Genomic DNA, 20,646 nt, shown 5'->3' with positions numbered 1-20,646 from the left:
GAACATGTGTATCACTACGATCGAGATTCAATAAACCATTCATTTTATGTGCAAGACCATTGAAGGTTTTATTCAAATAGACAGAGTAACCATTATTCTCCTTAAATGAATAACCGTATTGCGATAAACATAATCCAATCATGTCTATGCTCAACGCAAACACCAAATAACAATTATTTAGGTTTAACACCAATCTCGATGGTAGAGGGAGCATGCGATGCTTGATCACATCAACCTTGGAAACACTTCCAACACATATCGTCATCTCACCTTTAGCTAGTCTCCGTTTATTCCGTAGCTTTTTATTTCGAGTTACTAACACTTAGCAACCGAACCGGTATCTAATACCCTGGTGCTACTAGGAGTACTAGTAAAGTACACATTAATATAATGTATATCCAATATACTTCTGTCGACCTTGCCTGCCTTCTCATCTACCAAGTATCTAGGGTAGTTCTGCTTCAGTGACCGTTCCCCTCATTACAGAAGCACTTAGTCTCGGGTTTGGGTTCAATCTTGGGTTTCTTCACTAGAGCAGCAACTGATATGCCGTTTCATGAAGTATCCCTTCTTTCCCTTGCCCTTCTTGAAACTAGTGGTTTTACTAACCATCAACAATTGATGCTCCTACTTGATTTCTACTTTCGCTGTGTCAAACATTGTGAGTTGCTCAAGGATCATCATGTCTATCCCTGATATGCTATAGTTCATCACGAAGCTCTAATAGCTTGGTGGCAGTGACTATGGAGAACCATCACTATCTCATCTGGAAGATTAACTCCCACTCGATTCAAGCGATTGTAGTACTCAGACAATCTGATCACATACTCAACGATTGAGCTTTTCTCCCTTAGTCCGCAGGCTTAAGAAACTTGTCAGAGGTCTCATACCTCTTGACGTGGGCACTAGTCTGAAATCCCAATTTCAGTCTTTGGAACATCTCATATGTTCTGCGACGTTTCAAAAACGTCTTTGGCGCCTCAATTCTAAACCGTTAGCATTACGCACTGAACTATCACGTAGTCATCAAAACGTGTATGTCAGATGTTCGCAACATCCACAGACGACGCTCGAGGTTCAGCACACCGAGCGGTGCATTAAGGACATAAGCCTTCTGCGCAGCAATGAGGACAATCCTCAGTATACGGACCCAGTCCGCATAATTGCTACTGTCAACTTTCAACTAAATTTTCTCTAGGAACATATCTTAAACAGTAGAACCAAAGCGTAAGCTATGACATAATTTGCAAAGACCTTTTGACTATGTTCATGATAATTAAGTTCATCTGATTATTTAATGAACTCCCACTTAGATAGACATCCCTCTAATCATCTAAGTGATACATGATCCGAATCGACTAGACCGTGTCCGATCATCACGTGAGACGGACTAGTCATCAACGGTGAACATCTCCATGTTGATCGTATCTACTATACGACTCATGTTCGACCTTTCGGTCTCTTGTGTTCCGAGGCTATGTCTGTACATGCTAGGCTCGTCAAGTCAACCTAAGTGTTTCGCGTGTGTAAATCTGGCTTACACCCGTTGTATGCGAACGTTAGAATCTATCACACCCGATCATCACGTGGTGCTTCGAAACAACGAACCTTCGCAACGGTGCACAGTTAGGGGGAACACATCCCTTGAAATTTTAGTGAGGGATCATCTTATTTATGCTCCCGTCGTTCTAAGTAAATAAGATGTAAACATGACAAACATCACATGCAAATCATAAAGTGACATGATATGGCCAGTATCATCTTGCGCCTTTTGATCTCCATCTTCGAGGCGCGGCATGACCACCTTCGTCACCGGCATGACACCATGATCTCCATCATCATGATCTTCATCATCGTGTCTTCATGAAGTTGTTTCGCCAACTATTACTTCTACTACTATGGCTAATAGTTAGCAATAAAGTAAAGTAATTACATGGCGTTTTTCATTGACACGCAGGTCATACAATAAATTAAGACAACTCCTATGGCTCCTGCCGGTTGTCATACTCATCGACATACAAGTCGTGATTCCTATTACAAGAACATGATCAATCTCATACATCACATATATATAATTCATCACATCCTTTTGGCCATATCGCATCACATAGCATACCCTACAAAAACAAGTTAGACGTCCTCTAATTGTTGTTGCATGTTTTACGTGGCTGCTATGGGTTTCTAGCAAGAACGTTTCTTACCTACGCAAAAGCCACAACGGTGATATGCCAATTGCTATTTACCCTTCATAAGGACCCTTTTCATCGAATCCGATCCGACTAAAGTGGGAGAGACTGGCACCCGCTAGCCACCTTATGCAACAAGTGCATGTCAGTCGGTGGAACCTGTCTCATGTAAGTGTACGTGTAAGGTCGGTCCGGGCCGCTTCATCCCACGAAGCCGCAAAATTAAGATAAGACTAGTAACGGTAAGCATATTGAACAAACCAACGCCCACAACTACTTGTGTTCTACTCGTGCATAGAATCTACGCATAGACCTAGCTCATGATGCCACTTTTGGGGAACGTAGCAATAATTAAAATTTTCCTATGTGTCACCAAGATCAATCTAGGAGATGCTAGCAACGAGAGAGAGGGAGTGCATCTTCATACCCTTGAAGATCGCTAAGCAGAAGCGTACAAGAACGCGGTTGATGGAGTCGTACACGCAGCGATTCAAATCGCGGAAGATCCGATCTAGCGCCGAACGGACGACGCCTCCGTGTTCAACACACGTACAGCCCGGGGACGTCTCCTCCTTCTTGATCCAACAAGGGGAGAGGAGAAGTTGAGGAAGAACTCCAGCAGCACGACGGCATGGTGGCAATGGAGCTCGTGGTTCTCCGGCAGAGCTTCGCTAAGCACTACGGAGGAGGAGGAGGAGTTGGAGGAGGAGAGGGCTGCGTCTTGTAAGGGGTGCGGCTGCCCTCCCACCCCCCCTCTATTTATAGGGGCAAGGGAGAGGGGGCCGGCCCCCTCCAGATGGATCTAGAGGGGGGGCGGCCAAGGGGGGGAGGCTTGCCCCCGAAGCCAAGGGGGGCGCCCCCTTTAGGGTTTCCCCCCAACCCTAGGCGCATGGGCCCTAGGGGGGTTTGGCGCCCAGCCCACCTAGGGGCTGGTTCCCCTCTATATTCGGCCCATAGGGCCCTCCGGGGCAGGTGGACCCTCCCGGTGGACCGCCGGAACCCTTTCGGTGGTCCCGGTACAATACCGATATACCCCCGAACACTTCCGGCGACCGAATAAGGACTTCCCATATATAAATCTTCGTCTCCAGACCATTCCGGAACTCCTCGTGACGTCCGGGATCTCATCCGGGACTCCGAACAACCTTCGGTAACCACATACTATTTCCCATAACAACTCTAGCATCACCGAACCTTAAGTGTGTAGACCCTATGGGTTCGGGAACCATGCAGATATGACCGAGACACCTCTCCGGCCAATAACCAATAGCGGGATCTGGATACCCATATTGGCTCCCACATGTTCCACGATGATCTCATCGGATGAACCACGATGTCGGGGATTCAATCAATCCCGTATACAATTCCCTTTGTCCATCGGTATGTTACTTGCCCGAGATTCGATCGTCGGTATCCCAATACCTCGTTTAATCTCGTTACCGGCAAGTCTCTTTACTTGTTCCGTAACGCATGATCCCGTGGCTAACTTCTTAGTCACATTGAGCTCATTATGATGATGCATTACCGAGTGGGCCCAGAGATACCTCTCCGTCATACGGAGTGACAAATCCCAGTCTCGATTCGTGCCAACCCGACAGACACTTTCGGAGATACCTGTAGTGCACCTTTATAGCCACCAAGTTACGTTGTGACGTTTGGTACATCCAAAGCATTCCTACGGTATCCGGGAGTTGCACAATCTCATGGTCTAAGAAACGATACTTGACATTAGAAAAGCTCTTAGCAAACGAACTACACGATCTTGTGCTATGCTTAGGATTGGGTCTTGTCCATCACACCATTCTCCTAATGATGTGATCCCTTTATCAATGACATCCAATGTCCATGGTCAGGAAACCATAACCATCTATTGATCAATGAGCTAGTCAACTAGAGGCTTACTAGGGACATGTTGTGGTCTATGTATTCACACATGTATTGCGGTTTCCAGTTAATACAATTATATCATGAATAATAGACAATTATCATGAACAAGGAAATACAATAATAACCATTTTATTATTGCCTCTAGGGCATATTTCCAACAGAAGAATCCCGTCGGAGAAGGCGAGCTTGCCCGTCACGAGGTCAGTGGCGTAGGAGACTCGCCATCGCACGTCGTTCGCCCCGTCGTTCGCCATCAATCTATATCAACCTCCTGAACTGATCCTTTTTGAGGGAAATTCATCTATCCTATCTTCATCCGGTGTCTTGCAACACTATGTTGGTTTGGATCAGCCCTGGCACGGCACTTGCGTACGAGGAGGATGCATGCCCCGCTTTTCTTTCACTTTCCCGGTCAGGCCACGCACGTTACACCCAACGTCGTATGACTTGGCAGTCTAACCCACGAGCCAGACGTTCTAAAAAAGAAAAGAAAAAAACACGAGCTAGACTCGGATCTTGCGTATACCCAGGCTCGAGGAACAGTAAAACCCAGGCAGTCTGCTAAAAAAACAGAAGTAAAACCCAGTCTAACCGTCGGTGTAACACCTAACCATGCATATCTATCGATCAGGGGATAACTCGGGGAACCGGTCCACGCCTATAAGCTCGGCTTGTCTCATCGCCAAGCCAGATCACAACAAACCTCCTTCCTCTTCCTCAAGTCAGCCGCCGTCTCCTCCCCGGCGAGCAAAATGGTTTCCGCCGACGCAGCTCGCAACATGGTCGGCATCATCGGCAATGTCATCACCTTTGGCCTCTATCTCTCCCCTGCGTAAGCCATGCACCCTCCTCTTGCCCCATCTGTGTATATGGAAGGTGGTTGTTGGTAGCTTTTGTTTCCTTTGCCTGTGCATGCGCGCAGGCCGACGTTCTGGAGGATATGCGCGGCCAAGGACGTGGAGAAGTTCAAGCCGGACCCTTTTTTTCGAAATGGGGGAACTCCCCGGCCTCTGCATCAGAACGATGCATACGGCCAACCTATTAAATAAATAAATAGGTTTAACAAGGTCTTAAAGTCTCAAAACGAAAATAAAGGAGAGCTCACAAAGAGCTAAAAGGGCCAAAAGACAAACTAGCCATAAAAAGCCACAACCGGCTGGCATAAGAGAGATAGGTAAACTAATTGCCTATCCTATTACATGACCGCCATCCAAACCGGTTGAAGATATCCCGTGCTACCATCTTCCAGCGGATAGATCCAGTAACCAAACGCTCCCTGGCCTCCGTCGGAGTGAGTAGTGACCACATACGGATCAACGCAGTGGCTCGGGAAATAACGTGCAAAAAATGAATATTTGTTGTTATATTAAAAACCAAATCATTTATGCAGTTCCAGACTGCCCACAATAAAGCAGAGACTCCTACGCGAATATGTCTCGCTGTTTCGGGCTCTATCCCGTGAGGGCACGTTCCAAATAACGTGTTGACAGAACTCGGTGGAGTAATATTAAATGCAATATGGACTGTCTGCCATAGAACTTTGGCTAACGGGCAATCAAGAAAAAGGTGTTTGATAGTTTCATCCCAATCACAGAAACTACACCTAGTAGGTCCTGTCCAATTACACTTTGTCAAATTGTCCTTGGTTAATATAACTTGTTTATGGACAAACCACATAAACACTTTGATTTTCAAAGGAACTTTGACAGCCCAAACATGTTTGGAACTAGGAATCGAGCTTGAATTGATAACATCAACATACATTGATTTTACTGTAAACTCTCCAGACCTAGTAAGCTTCCAGCGTAATTTATCGGGCTGTTGAGATAACTGAACCTCCATCAGTCTACTTACTAGATGGATCCATTCTTCCCAACAATTGCCAACTAGCGTCCTTCTGAACTAAATATTAAGGGGGTTGGATTGAAGTACCGTTGCAACGAACGCCTCACGTCGTTGAACAATACGATACAGAGACGGGTATTGAATGGCAGGGGGGTCTCTCCGAGCCAAGTATCCTCCCAGAATCGCGTACTAGCACTGTTACCGATAATAAACTTTGTCCTACTAAACAAGGTTAATTTGACATTCATAAGCCCTTTCCAAAAAGGTGAGTCAGTCGGCCTTGCTGTCACCTGGGACAAAGTTTTGGAGTGAAGATACTTGCTACGGAGGATCTGCGCCCAAGTGGCATCAGTCTCAATCGATAACTTCCACAGCCACTTGCTGAGAAGACATCTGTTCTTGATCTCAAGATTCTCAATACCAAGACCCCCTTGGTCTTTCGGTCGACAGATGATATCCCATTTGGCGAGTCAGTATTTTCTTTTTAGTTCATCGCCCTGCCAGAAGATTCGTGATCGATAGAAGTCCAGTCTTTTCCTAACTCCAACTGGGACTTCGAAGAACGACAAAAGAAACATAGGCATACTCGTGAGAACCGAGTTATTAGAATTAATCGGCCTCCGTATGACATGAGCTTGCCCTTCCAGCAACTCAGGTTCTTTTCAAAGCGGTCCTCGATGCACTTCCATTCTCTGTTTGTTAGCTTACGATGGTGGATTGGTATACCTAAGTACGTAAAAGGTAAAGTCCCCAATTCGCACCCAAACAATTGCCTATACGCCTCTTGTTCGTCTTTGGCTCTACCAAAGCAGAACAATTCGCTTTTGTGAAAGTTAATCTTTAACTCGGTCAATTGTTCAAAAAGGCATAACACCAGCTTCATATTTCTCGCTTTGGCCAAGTCATGCTCCATAAAGATGATCGTATCATCAACGTACTGTAGGATAGACACACCTCCATCAACTAGATGAGGTACCAAGCCACCCACCTGACCAGCCTCCTTAGCCCGACCTATCAAAATTGCCAACATATCAACTACAATGTTGAACAGGATAGGGGACATCGGATCCCCTTGTCCCAGGCCCTTATGTGTCTGGAAATAATGACCTATGTCGGCATTCACTTTAATTCCAACACTCCCTTTTTGCGTAAACGATTCTACCTGGTGGCGCCACGCTTCATCAAAATCTTTCATACGCAATGCCTGTTGAAGGAATGGCCATTTGACTTTATCGTACGCTTTCTCGAAATCCACCTTAAAAACAACTCCATCTAATTTTTTCGTGTGAATTTCATGGAGCGTTTCATGAAGGACCGCCACCCCTTCTAGGATGTTTCTGTCCGGCATGAAAGCAGTTTGGGAATGCTGCACCACAGAATGCGCAATCTGTGTGAGCCTATTAGTCCCAACCTTGGTGAAAATTTTGAAACTAACATTGAGAAGGCAGATCGGCCTGAACTGCTCAATTCTCACCGCACCCATTTTCTTAGGATGCAGTGTTATTGTTCTAAAATTTAAGTGAAATAACTGAAGCTGTCCAGAGAATAGATCATGGAACATTGGTAACAAATCCCCCTTAATAATATGCCAACACTTTTTATAGAACTCCGCCTGAAATCCATCCGGCCCTGGAGCCGTATTGTTTTTCATCTACGCAATAGCTTCAAACACCTCTTTCTCCGAGAACGGGGCAACCAAAATATCATTATCATTAGCAGTTAGTTGAGGCACATCCTCAATCCTGGACTCATCCAGGGACACACACAACTATCCTCCGGAGGCCCAAATAACTGCTTATAATACTCGGTTATGTATAGTTTTAGGTTATCCTGTCCCAAAATAGTTCCTTCATCTTGTTCAAGCTGAAAGATTCTCTTCTTTCTGTGCTTGCCATTAGTAATCAAGTGAAAGAATTGAGTGTTCGCGTCCCCCTGGACAACTTTGCGGAGCTTAGCCCGCAACGCCCACTTTAATTCCTCTTCACGGAGAAGTTCTTTCAACCTCATCTCCGCTTCTAGTTTATCATGAAGCTCCGTGTTGGAAATATGCCCTAGAGGCAATAATAAATGGTTATTATTATATTTCTTTGTTCATGGTAATTGTCTATTATTCATGCTATAATTGTATTGTCCGGAAATTGTAATACATGTGTGAATACATAGACCACAACCTGTCCCTAGTAAGCCTCTAGTTGACTAGCTCGTTGATCAAAAGATAGTCATGGTTTCCTGACTATGGACATTGGATGTCATTGATAACGGGATCACATCATTAGGAGAATGATGTGATGGACAAGACCCAATCCTAAGCATGGCATAAAAGATCGCGTAGTTTCGTTTGCTAGAGCTTTTCCAATGTCAAGTATCTTTTCCTTAGACCATGAGATCGTGCAACTCCCGGATACCGTAGGAGTGCTTTGGGTGTGCCAAACGTCACAACGTAACTGGGTGACTATAAAGGTGCATTACGGGTATCTCCGAAAGTGTCTGTTGGGTTGGCACGGATCGAGACTGGGATTTGTCACTCCGTGTGACGGAGAGGTATCTCTGGGCCCACTCGGTAATGCATCATCATAATGAGCTCAATGTGACTAAGGCGTTAGTCACGGGATCATGCATTGCGGTACGAGTAAAGAGACTTGCCGGTAACGAGATTGAACAAGGTATTGGGTTACCGACGATCGAATCTCGGGCAAGTAACATACCGATTGACAAAGGGAATTGTATACGGGATTGATTGAATCCTCGACACCGTGGTTCATCCGATGAGATCATCGTGGAACATGTGGGAGCCAACATGGGTATCCAGATCCCGCTGTTGGTTATTGACCGGAGAGGCGTCTCGGTCATGTCTGCATGTCTCCTGAACCCGTAGGGTCTACACACTTAAGGTCCGGTGACGCTAGGGTTGTAGAGACATATGTATGCGGAAACCCGAAAGTTGTTCGGAGTCCCGGATGAGATCCCGGACGTCACGAGAGGTTCCGGAATGGTCCGGAGGTGAAGAATTATATATAGGAAGTCCAGGTTCGGCCACCGGGAAAGTTTCGGGGGTTACCGGTATTGTACCGGGACCACCGGAAGGGTCCCGGGGGTCCACCGGGTGGGGCCACCTGTCCCGGAGGGCCCCGTGGGCTGAAAGTGGAAGGGAACCAGCCCCTAGTGGGCTGGGGCGCCCCCCTTGGGCCTCCCCCCTGCGCCTAGGGTTGGGAACCCTAAGGGGGGGGAGTTCCCCCTTGCCTTGGGGGGCAAGGCACCCCTTCCCCCCACTTGGCCGCCACCCCCCCTTGGATCTGATCTCCAGGGCCGGCGCCCCCCCAGGGGGCCTATATAAAGGGGGGGGAGGGAGGGCAGCACACAACAGCCTTGGGCGCCTCCCTCCTCCCCTGCAACACCTCTCTCTCTCTTGTAGAAGCTCGGCGAAGCCCTGCACGAGACCCGCTACATCCACCACCACGCCGTCGTGCTGCTGGATCTCCATCAACCTCTCCTTCCCCCTTGCTGGATCAAGAAGGAGGAGACGTCGCTGCACCGTACGTGTGTTGAACGCGGAGGTGCCGTCCGTTCGGCACTCGGTCATCGGTGATTTGGATCACGGCGAGTACGACTCCGTCATCCACGTTCATTGGAACACTTCCGCTCGCGATCTACAAGGGTATGTAGATGCACTCCCTTCCCCTCATTGCTAGTACACTCCATAGATGCATCTTGCTGAACGTAGGAAAATTTTAAAATTATGCTACGATTCCCAACAGTGGCATCATGAGCCAGGCCTATGCGTAGTTACTATGCACGAGTAGAACACAAAGCAGTTGTGGGCGTTGAGTTTGCCAATTCTTCTTGCCGCTACTAGTCGTTTCTTGTTTCGGCGGCATTGTAGGATGAAGCGGCCCGGACCGATCTTACACGTACGCTTACGTGAGACAGGTTCCACCGACTGACATGCACTAGTTGCATAAGGTGGCTAGCGGGTGTCTGTCTCTCCTACTTTAGTCGGAACAGATTCGATGAAAAGGGTCCTTATGAAGGGTAAATAGAAATTGGCAAATCACGTTGTGGTCATACGTAGGTAAGAAATCGTTCTTGCTAGAAACCTACAAACCACATAAAAACTTGCAACAACAATTAGAGGACGTCTAACTTGTTTTTGCAGCAAATGCTATGTGATGTGATATGGCCAGAAGATGTGATGAATGATATATGTGATGTATGAGATTGATCATATTCTTGTAATAGGAATCACGACTTGCATGTCGATGAGTATGACAACCGGCAGGAGCCATAGGAGTTGTCTTTATTATTTTGTATGACCTGCGTGTCATTAAATAAACGCCATGTAAATTACTTTACTTTATTGCTAAAAGCGTTAGCCATAGAAGTAATCGTTGGCGTGACGACTTCATGAAGACACAATGATGGAGATCATGATGATGGAGATCATGGTGTCATGCCGGTGACAAAGATGATCATGGTGCCCCGAAGATGGAGATCAAAGGAGCATGATGATATTGGCCATATCATGTCACTATTTGATTGCATGTGATGTTTATCATGTTTTTGCATCTTATTTGCTTAGAACGATGGTAGCAAGTAGGATGATCCCTTATAATAATTTCAAGAAAGTGTTCACCCTAACTGTGCACCGTTGCGAAGGTTCGTTGTTTCGAAGCACCACGTGATGATCGGGTGTGATAGATTCTAACGTTCGAATACAACGGGTGTTGACGAGCCTAGCATGTACAGACATGGCCTTAGAACACACGCAATACACTTAGGTTCACTTGACGAGCCTAGCATGTACAGACATGGCCTCGGAACACGGAGGACCGAAAGGTCGAGCATGAGTCGTATAGAAGATACGATCAACATGGAGATGTTCACCGATCTTGACTAGTCCGTCTCACGTGATGATCGGACACGGCCTAGTCGAATTCGGATCATGTTTCACTTAGATGACTAGAGGGATGTCTATCTGAGTGGGAGTTCATTAAATAATTTGATTATATGAACTTAATTATCATGAACTTAGTCTAAATCTTTACACTATGTATTGTAGATCAAATGGCCCACGTTGTCCTCAATTTCAACGCGTTCCTAGAGAAAACCAAGCTGAAAGATGATGGCAGCAACTATACGGACTGGGTCCGGAACCTGAGGATCATCCTCATAGCAGCCAAGAAAGATTATGTCTTAGAAGCACCGCTAGGTGAAGCACCAATCCCTGAGAACCAAGACGTTATGAACGCTTGGCAGCAGCGTGCTGATGATTACTCCCTCGTTCAGTGCGGCATGCTTTACAGCTTAGAACCGGGTCTCCAAAAGCGTTTTGAGAAACATGGAGCATATGAGATGTTCGAGGAGCTGAAACTGGTTTTTCAAGCTCATGCCCGGGTCGAGAGATATGAATTCTCCGACAAGTTCTTCAGCTGTAAAATGGAGGAGAACAGTTCTGTTAGTGAGCACATACTCAGAATGTCTGGGTTGCACAACCGCTTGTCTCAGCTGGGAGTTAATCTCCCGGATGACGCGGTCATTGACAGAATCCTCCAGTCGCTTCCACCAAGCTACAAGAGCTTTGTGATGAACTACAATATGCAGGGGATGGAAAAGACCATCCCCGAGGTATATTCAATGCTGAAATCAGCGGAAGGGGAGATCAGAAAAGAACATCAAGTGTTGATGGTGAATAAAACCACTAAGTTCAAGAAGGGCAAGGGTAAGAAGAACTTCAAGAAGGACGGCAAGGGAGTTGCCGCGCCCGGTAAGCCAGTTACCGGGAAGAAGTCAAAGAACGGACCCAAGCCCGAGACTGAGTGCTTTTATTGCAAGGGAAGTGGTCACTGGAAGCGGAACTGCCCCAAATATTTAGCAGACAAGAAGAAGGCCGGCAACACCCAAGGTATATGTGATATACTAGTAATTGATGTGTACCTTACCAGTACTCGTAGTAGCTCCTGGGTATTTGATACCGGTGCGGTTGCTCATATTTGTAACTCAAAACAGGAACTATGGAATAAACGGAGACTGGCAAAGGACGAGGTGACGATGCGCGTCGGGAATGGTTCCAAGGTCGATGTGATCGCCGTTGGCACGCTACCTCTGCATCTACCCACGGGATTAGTTTTAAACCTCAATAATTGTTATTTAGTGCCAGCTTTGAGCATGAACATTGTATCTGGATCTCGTTTAATTCGAGATGGCTACCCATTTAAATCTGAGAATAATGGTTGTTCTATTTATTTGAGAGATATGTTTTATGGTCATGCCCCGCTGGTCAATGGTTTATTTTTGATGAATCTCGAACGTGATGTTACACATGTTCATAGTGTGAATACCAAAAGATGTAAAGTTGATAACGATAGTCCCACATACTTGTGGCACTGCCGCCTTGGTCACATTGGTGTCAAGAGCATGAAGAAGCTCCATGCAGATGGACTTTTGGAGTCTCTTGGTTACGAATCATTTGACACGTGCGAACCATGTCTCATGGGTAAGATGACCAAGACTCCGTTCTCCGGAACAATGGAGCGAGCAACCAACTTATTGGAAATCATACATACCGATGTGTGTGGTCCAATGAGTGTTGAGGCTCGCGGAGGATATCGTTATGTTCTCACTCTCACTGATGATTTAAGTAGATATGGATATGTCTACCTAATGAAACACAAGTCTGAAACCTTTGAAAAGTTTAAGGAATTTCAGAGTGAAGTTGAGAATCAACGTGACAGGAAAATAAAATTCTTACGATCAGATCGTGGTGGAGAATATTTAAGTCACGAATTTGGTACACACTTAAGGAAATGTGGAATAGTTTCACAACTCACGCCGCCTGGAACACCTTAGAGAAATGGTGTGTCCGAACGTCGTAATCGCACTCTATTGGATATGGTGCGATCTATGATGTCTCTTACCGACTTACCGCTCTCATTTTGGGGTTATGCTTTAGAGACTGCCGCATTCACTTTAAATAGGGCTCCGTCGAAATCCGTTGAGACGACACCGTATGAATTATGGTTTGGGAAGAAACCTAAGCTGTCGTTTCTAAAAGTTTGGGGATGCGATGCTTATGTCAAGAAACTTCAACCTGAAAAGCTCAAACCCAAATCGGAAAAATGCGTCTTCATAGGATACCCTAAGGAAACTATTGGGTATACCTTCTACCTCAGATCCGAAGGCAAGATCTTCGTTGCCAAGAACGGGTCCTTTCTGGAGAAGGAGTTTCTCTCGAAAGAATTGAGTGGGAGGAAAGTGGAACTTGATGAGGTGATAGTCACCCCTTCCGAACCGGAAAGTAGCGCAGCGCGGGAAAATGTTCCTGTGGTGCCTACACCGACTGGGGAGGAAGTTAATGATGATGATCATGAAGCTTCAGATCAAGTTGCTGAACTTCGTAGGTCTACAAGGACACGTTCCGCACCAGAGTGGTACGGCAACCCTGTCCTGGAAATCATGTTGTTAGACAACGGTGAACCTTCGAACTATGAAGAAGCGATGGCGGGCCCGGATTCCGACAAATGGCTAGAAGCCATGAAATCCGAGATAGAATCCATGTATGAAAACAAAGTATGAACTTTGACTGACTTGCCCGATGAGCGGCGAGCCATAGAAAACAAATGGATCTTTAAGAAGAAGACGGACGCAGATGGTAATGTGACCATCTACAAAGCTCGACTTGTCGCTAAGGGTTATCAACAAGTTCAAGGGGTTGACTACGATGAGACTTTCTCACCCGTAGCGAAGCTGAAGTCCGTCTGAATCATGTTAGCAATTGCCGCATACTATGATTATGAGATATGGCAGATGGACGTCAAAACAGCATTCCTTAATGGCTTCCTTAAGGAAGAGTTGTATATGATGCAGCCGGAAGGTTTTGTCGATCCTAAGAATGCTAACAAAGTATGCAAGCTCCAACGCTCAATTTATGGGCTGGTGCAAGCATCTCGGAGTTGGAACATTCGCTTTGATGAGATGATCAAAGCGTTTGGGTTTACACAGACTTATGGAGAAGCCTGTGTTTACAAGAAAGTGAGTGGGAGCTCTGTAGCATTTCTCATATTATATGTGGATGACTTATTATTGATGGGAAATGATATAGAATTCTTGGAAAGTATAAAGGCCTATTTGAATAAGTGTTTTTCGATGAAGGACCTTGGAGAAGCTGCTTATATATTAGGCATCAAAATCTATAGAGATAGATCAAGACGCCTCATTGGTCTTTCACAGAGTACATACCTTGACAAGATATTGAAGAAGTTTAGTATGGATCAGTCCAAGAAGGGGTTCTTGCCTGTATTGCAAGGTGTGCAATTGAGCACGGCTCAATGCCCGACCACGGCACAAGATATAGAAGAGATGAGTGTCATCCCCTATGCCTCGGCCATAGGGTCTATTATGTATGCCATGCTGTGTACCAGACCTGATGTAAACCTTGCCGTAAGTTTGGTAGGAAGGTACCAAAGTAATCCCGGCAAGGAACACTGGACAGCGGTCAAGAATATCCTGAAGTACCTGAAGAGGACTAAGGATATGTTTCTCCTTTATGGAGGTGACGAAGAGCTCGTCGTAAAGGGTTACGTCGACGCTAGCTTCGACAAAGATCTGGATGACTCGAAGTCACAGACCGGATACGTGTATATTTTGAATAGAGGAGCAGTAAGCTGGTGCAGTTGCAAGCAAAGCGTCGTGGCGGGATCTACATGTGAAGCGGAGTACATGGCAGCCTCAGAGGCAGCACAGGAAGCAGTCTGGATGAAGGAGTTCATTACCGACCTAGGGGTGATTCCCAATGCGTCGGGCCCAATGACTCTCTTCTATGACAACACTGGAGCTATTGCCCTTGCGAAGGAGCCCAGGTTTCACAGGAAGACCAGGCATATCAAGCGTCGCTTCAACTCCATTCGTGAAAGTGTTCAAAATGGAGACATAGATATTTGTAAAGTACATACGGACCTGAATGTAGCAGATCCGTTGACTAAACCTCTCCCTAGAGCAAAACATGATCAACACCAGGACGCAATGGGTGTTCGATTCATCACAATGTAACTAGATTATTGACTCTAGTGCAAGTGGGAGACTGTTGGAAATATGCCCTAGAGGCAATAATAAATGGTTATTATTATATTTCTTTGTTCATGGTAATTGTCTATTATTCATGCTATAATTGTATTGTCCGGAAATCGTAATACATGTGTGAATACATAGACCACAACCTGTCCCTAGTAAGCCTCTAGTTGACTAGCTCGTTGATCAACAGATAGTCATGGTTTCCTGACTATGGACATTGGATGTCATTGATAACGGGATCACATCATTAGGAGAATGATGTGATGGACAAGACCCAATCCTAAGCATGGCATAAAAGATCGTGTAGTTTCGTTTGCTAGAGCTTTTCCAATGTCAAGTATCTTTTCCTTAGACCATGAGATCGTGCAACTCCCGGATACCGTAGGAGTGCTTTGGGTGTGCCAAACGTCACAACGTAACTGGGTGACTATAAAGGTGCATTACGGGTAACTCCGAAAGTGTCTGTTGGGTTGCCACGGATCGAGACTGGGATTTGTCACTCCGTGTGACGGAGAGGTATCTCTGGGCCCACTCGGTAATGCATCATCATAATGAGCTCAATGTGACTAAGGCGTTAGTCACGGGATCATGCATTGCGGTACGAGTAAAGAGACTTGCCGGTAACGAGATTGAACAAGGTATTGGGATACCGACGATCGAATCTCGGGCAAGTAACATACCGATTGACAAAGGGAATTGTATACGGGATTGATTGAATCCTCGACACCGTGGTTCATCCGATGAGATCATCGTGGAACATGTGGGAGCCAACATGGGTATCCAGATCCCGCTGTTGGTTATTGACCGGAGAGGCATCTCGGTCATGTCTGCATGTCTCCCGAACCCGTAGGGTCTACACACTCCAGGTCCGGTGACGCTAGGGTTGTAGAGACATATGTATGCGGAAACCTGAAAGTTGTTCGGAGTCCCGGATGAGATCCCGGACGTCACGAGAGGTTCCGGAATGGTCCGGAGGTGAAGAATTATATATAGGAAGTCCAGTTTCGGCCACCGGGAAAGTTTCGGGGGTTACCGGTATTGTACCGGGACCACCGGAAGGGTCCCGGGGGTCCACCGGGTGGGGCCACCTGTCCCGGAGGGCCCCGTGGTCTGAAAGTGGAAGGGAACCAGCCCCTAGTGGGCTGGGGCGCCCCCCTTGGGCCTCCCCCCTGCGCCTAGGGTTGGGAACCCTAAGGGGGGGAGTTCCCCCTTGCCTTGGGGGGCAAGGCACCCCTTCCCCCCACTTGGCCGCCGCCCCCCCCCATTGGATCTGATCTCCAGGGCCGGCGCCCCCCAGGGGGCCTATATAAAGGGGGGGGGAGGGCAGCACACAACAGCCTTGGGCGCCTCCCTCCTCCCCTGCAACACCTCTCTCTCTCTCGTAGAAGCTCGGCGAAGCCCTGCACGAGACCCGCTACATCCACCACCACGCCGTCGTGCTGCTGGATCTCCATCAACCTCTCCTTCCCCCTTGCTGGATCAAGAAGGAGGAGACGTCGCTGCACCGTACGTGTGTTGAACGCGGAGGTGCCGTCCGTTCGGCACTCGGTTATCGGTGATTTGGATCACGGCGAGTACGACTCCGTCATCCACGTTCATTGGAACGCTTCCGCTCGCGATCTACAAGGGTATGTAGATGCACTCCCTTCCCCTCGTTACTAGTACACTCCATAGATGCATCTTGGTGAACGTAGGAAAATTTTAAAATTATGCTACGATTCCCAACACTCCGCGGCTTGCAAAATCGTGGATTCGGCTTTTAAATCTAGGGACTGAATAAGTGAAAGGAGCCTTTCCTTTTTAACCTTATAAATCTCACTAAGGTGCTTAGCCCACTCACGTAGGAAACTTCTCAAATGCCTGATCTTATTCTGCCAGCGCTCAACAGAAGTCCTACCTCCTGCATCCTTAAGCCATTCCCTGGCAATCAGATCCAAGAAGCCTTCACTTTCAAACCATGCCAGCTCGAATGAAAAGGAGTTTTTGTTTCCCACGTGGTTTGGCTCACCTGAGTCCGCGAATAAAGGTGGGTGATCAGAGATTCCGCGCGAGAGAGCCTGGACCGTTGCCAAAGGGAATTTCTGTTCCCACTCGACACTCGCGAGGACTCGATCCAGCTTCTCAAACGTCGGGTTTGGCAAAGCATTAGCCCAAGTAAATTTTCTACCGGAAAGCTCTATCTCTCTCAGATCCAAGCTTTCAATAATGGTATTAAACATAAACGACCATCTGCCATCAAAATTATCATTATTCTTTTCCTCTCTCCTCCTAATGATATTGAAGTCACCCCCAACTAAAATTGGGAGCTGCTCGGATCCGCAAATTCGAACAAGATCCGCCAAAAACTCTGGTTTAAGCTCGGGCTGCGCGGCACCATAAACCGCCACCAGAGCCCAATTAAACCCAACAGCTTTGGACCTAACCCAAAACTTAACCGCGAAGTCACCCATCACTACACTTCGGACTTCCAGCGAATCGCATCTCACTCCAAGTAAGATCCCACCCGATCTTCCTCGCGGAGGCAGGCAGTGCCAATCGAAATCGACATCGCCCGATAAAGTATTGAGAAACTGGGGCTTAAAATTATCTCTACCAGTTTCCGAGAGAGCAATAAAATCCAATCTATGCTCGATAGACGCATCTGCAATAAACCTTCTTTTAGCCAAGTCTTTCAGACCTCTGCTATTCCAAAAGATTCCTTTCATATTTCATCATGAGATTTTTTGGTAGTACGGACCTAGCACTCGTACGTACCGCTGAAGCAGGATAAATCTTCCGCTTCCACTTGCATTTGGTTTTGCTTTGGTCCTCCACCCGGTCCTCATAACCAGGCTCAGTGGGTCGAACTACTGCATCCTCTAAAGTGGCATCCTCTTCCTCAAACTCAGGACTGGATGGTGCAAGATTCGCACAAAAATTATCGAGCACTCTGACCCCCAACGCATCAATATCTGCATCATTCATGGGTTTTACCGCTGCTAAGTTTTGAATCGTTTCTAAAGCACATTCCGCTTCGAAATCTAGGAGATCATTAACCGAGTTGGAAATTTCACTATCATTACTCCTTAGTGAAACTCCTAGTTGGTGTGCATTATTAATAATCTCATCATTAGAAAAATGCAAGATAGAATTAGAAACGTTGACCGACATACCAGTAGTGACCTCAATGTCACGAAGCTTGGCCGCCCTCATGGCGCACCTCTGCTGCATGTCATCAACCTCCGGGTGTTCCTGGAGACGACAACTCATCCGTCGCCCCGCAGAGACCGGGTCCGGGATCCCACCAAAGGCTATGACCTCCTCCCGAGTAACCCCTCTTGCTGTATCCCTCGAAGGGTTAGCCAGAGTTACCGGAGGTAGCGGCGGTGGGCTCCTAGGCCCCACTGACGAGTGCCTCAAACCGAGGCCCTGGGCCGCCGGTGTGCCAGGAGAGGGGTGCGCGGGGGCCGCCGGCCCGAGCACTCCTCCCGCCCCAACCCTCTAGATAGAGGGTGTCACCGGTGCCGCAGGAGAAGCGGCCTCCCTAACCGCCACAGGGGAAGGAGGGTCGAGGCCACCTGCCCCGGACTGCCTCCCGGCGCCACAGGAGAAGCGGCCATTCTAGCCGCCACAGGGGAAGAGGGGACCGAGGCCACCTGCCCCGGACCGCCTCCCCCACGCTAGGCCGTCGTCAACATCTCCGTCGCCAGGATAGGAGGGGAAGGAGTCGAGGCCACCTGCCCCGGACTCCCTCCCCTAGGAGCAGCCTCCACAGTAGACGTCGTCTCCCGATCGAGACTGCGGGGAGAGTGGGAGAGAGAGAAGCCACCTCAGACTCCACCTCCCCTCCCCCATCCGAGGTCGTCACCGAGAAACTCCTCACCAAGCCTCCGCTCATGGGACTATGAGCAGCATCAAACTTCAAAGCAGGGAGTGTGCGCTCAAACACATCATCAGACTCCACCCGATCGCTCCAGAGTCTGGGAGGAGCGGAGGCTGGCTCAAACGACCCAAACCTCAGAGAACTCATAGGCACTGAGGAAGATGGTGTCGTCCCGACGCCGGGCCCGTCCCCGGGCGTCTGAGAAATGGGGCCTGATCCGTTGGACACCTCTCGTCCAGTATCATCAGTCGGTGCCTCCTTGGCACCCGTGTTGTCATCACCCTCGTGCATATCCACATCAGTCCCATTGATCGCCTCAGCAAACCGATATGTATCCTCAAACTCAATCTCGGGATTGAAAACCTGTCCCCTATAAGTCCACTTGACCACATCAGGGACGAACTCAATGTCCAGAGCACTCACCAGCAGTCGGGCCACCCCGTGAGCGCGGGTAAAGGCCATATCCACTCTCTCGGTTTTTTCAACCATAATACCCAAACTAGTCACAACCCGAGCATCCTGCATCGGCTCAGATGGAGCCCTGGAAAATCGTAACCAAAACCTGAGTAAGGGGCTTGCCCTGTGGCTCAACCTTCTTCCACTCGTGAAATTGCAGAATGCATTTAGTGCCAGGTACTTTGCACAGCTCAAAGCTCAGCAATCTCTGCAAATCTTCCACAGTTGGGAAGTCAACCTTGAACATATTGGCCTCAATACTGACAAGCTCCCACTGGAAGTCACCTGGAGCCAGTTCCTGAAGCCTCTGCACAATCTGAGCCTCAGAAGCCTCTCCCTGGGCAACTTTCACAACCCCAGTGGTCAAACTCCGAGTCTCCATCGGAATCTCTCTCGCGGCCGGGGACTCAAAGAACATCAACTCAGCACAATATACTCCATACATTGTAAGAGCCAGAACCTGATCACGCAAAAACGGGCAATCCCCCGTAACATGTGCTGGCCTACCGCACGAATCGCAAAACTCCGCCACGCACTCAGCAATGAAGTGACCCTTCTCACCACATCGATAGCATAACATCTTCTCCTTCTTACGCGCCCACTTGGACGCTCTCTCCGAGTCTGCCCTGTCGCCCGTCTCAGCTGTAGCCACAGTCCCAGGTACCTCAGCGTTGGCCAGCGCCGTCACGACATCCATCGCCTGGCTAGGCAAGTCTGTCGTCTGAGCGGGATCAGCTGCCACGACAGAGGTCGTCTGGTCAACAACAGCAGGTGGAGGAGGCTGCCTGTTATGGTACCGACCACGACCACCACCACGACCACCACGGGGACCCCGATAACCACCTCGCTGCCGGTAGTCAGGGCCAGATGCTCCCTCAACAAAACCACCCGGAGGGCCGAGAAAAGGTCTCTCAGCAGAACCATCACTCTGCCAAGCATATCCACGACCACCTCCCGTGGATGACGAACCACGGTGTTGGCCATCCCCATATGCATCGTAACAATCGTCCCCCCACTGTCTCCGGGGCGGTTCATTAGTCCCTCCATCAACCATGTTCTGATGCGTCTGCGTTGGGCCCGACCGTTTTTGCGCCGGCCTCGTGACGTAGTGAGGCGGCGGCGCCGCACGTGGCTGAATTCCGGCGGCGGCGACCTGGTTGGCCGCAGATGGCCTCAGACCGTTTGCTCCGCCCTGCCCTGCAGCAGTAGTCACCGCCGTGGTCGGCCCTGTCGGCCGGGGTCCAACAGACCCGCCCTGACCCGCCGCTGCCACTGGCAGCCTAACCGTGGATGGCAGGGAACCAGGAGGCGTCCCGCCCCGACCCGTAGCGGGCGCCGGAGGCCTAG

General features: G+C 48.3%; 1 pseudogene; it reads left to right on the top strand.

Annotated features, from left to right (window-relative positions):
- The first annotated feature begins 4,825 nt into the window (after window positions 1–4,825).
- LOC123169801 (bidirectional sugar transporter SWEET6b-like) overlaps window positions 4,826–20,646 on the top strand; it is an 18,906-nt pseudogene continuing 3,085 nt past the window's right edge.

The sequence above is a fragment of the Triticum aestivum genome, chromosome 7D, assembly GCF_018294505.1.
Source record: "Triticum aestivum cultivar Chinese Spring chromosome 7D, IWGSC CS RefSeq v2.1, whole genome shotgun sequence".
Taxonomy (NCBI): Eukaryota; Viridiplantae; Streptophyta; class Magnoliopsida; order Poales; family Poaceae; genus Triticum; species Triticum aestivum.
Note: the sequence above shows the minus strand (reverse complement) of the source record. Positions and strands in the feature narration are given on the sequence as shown.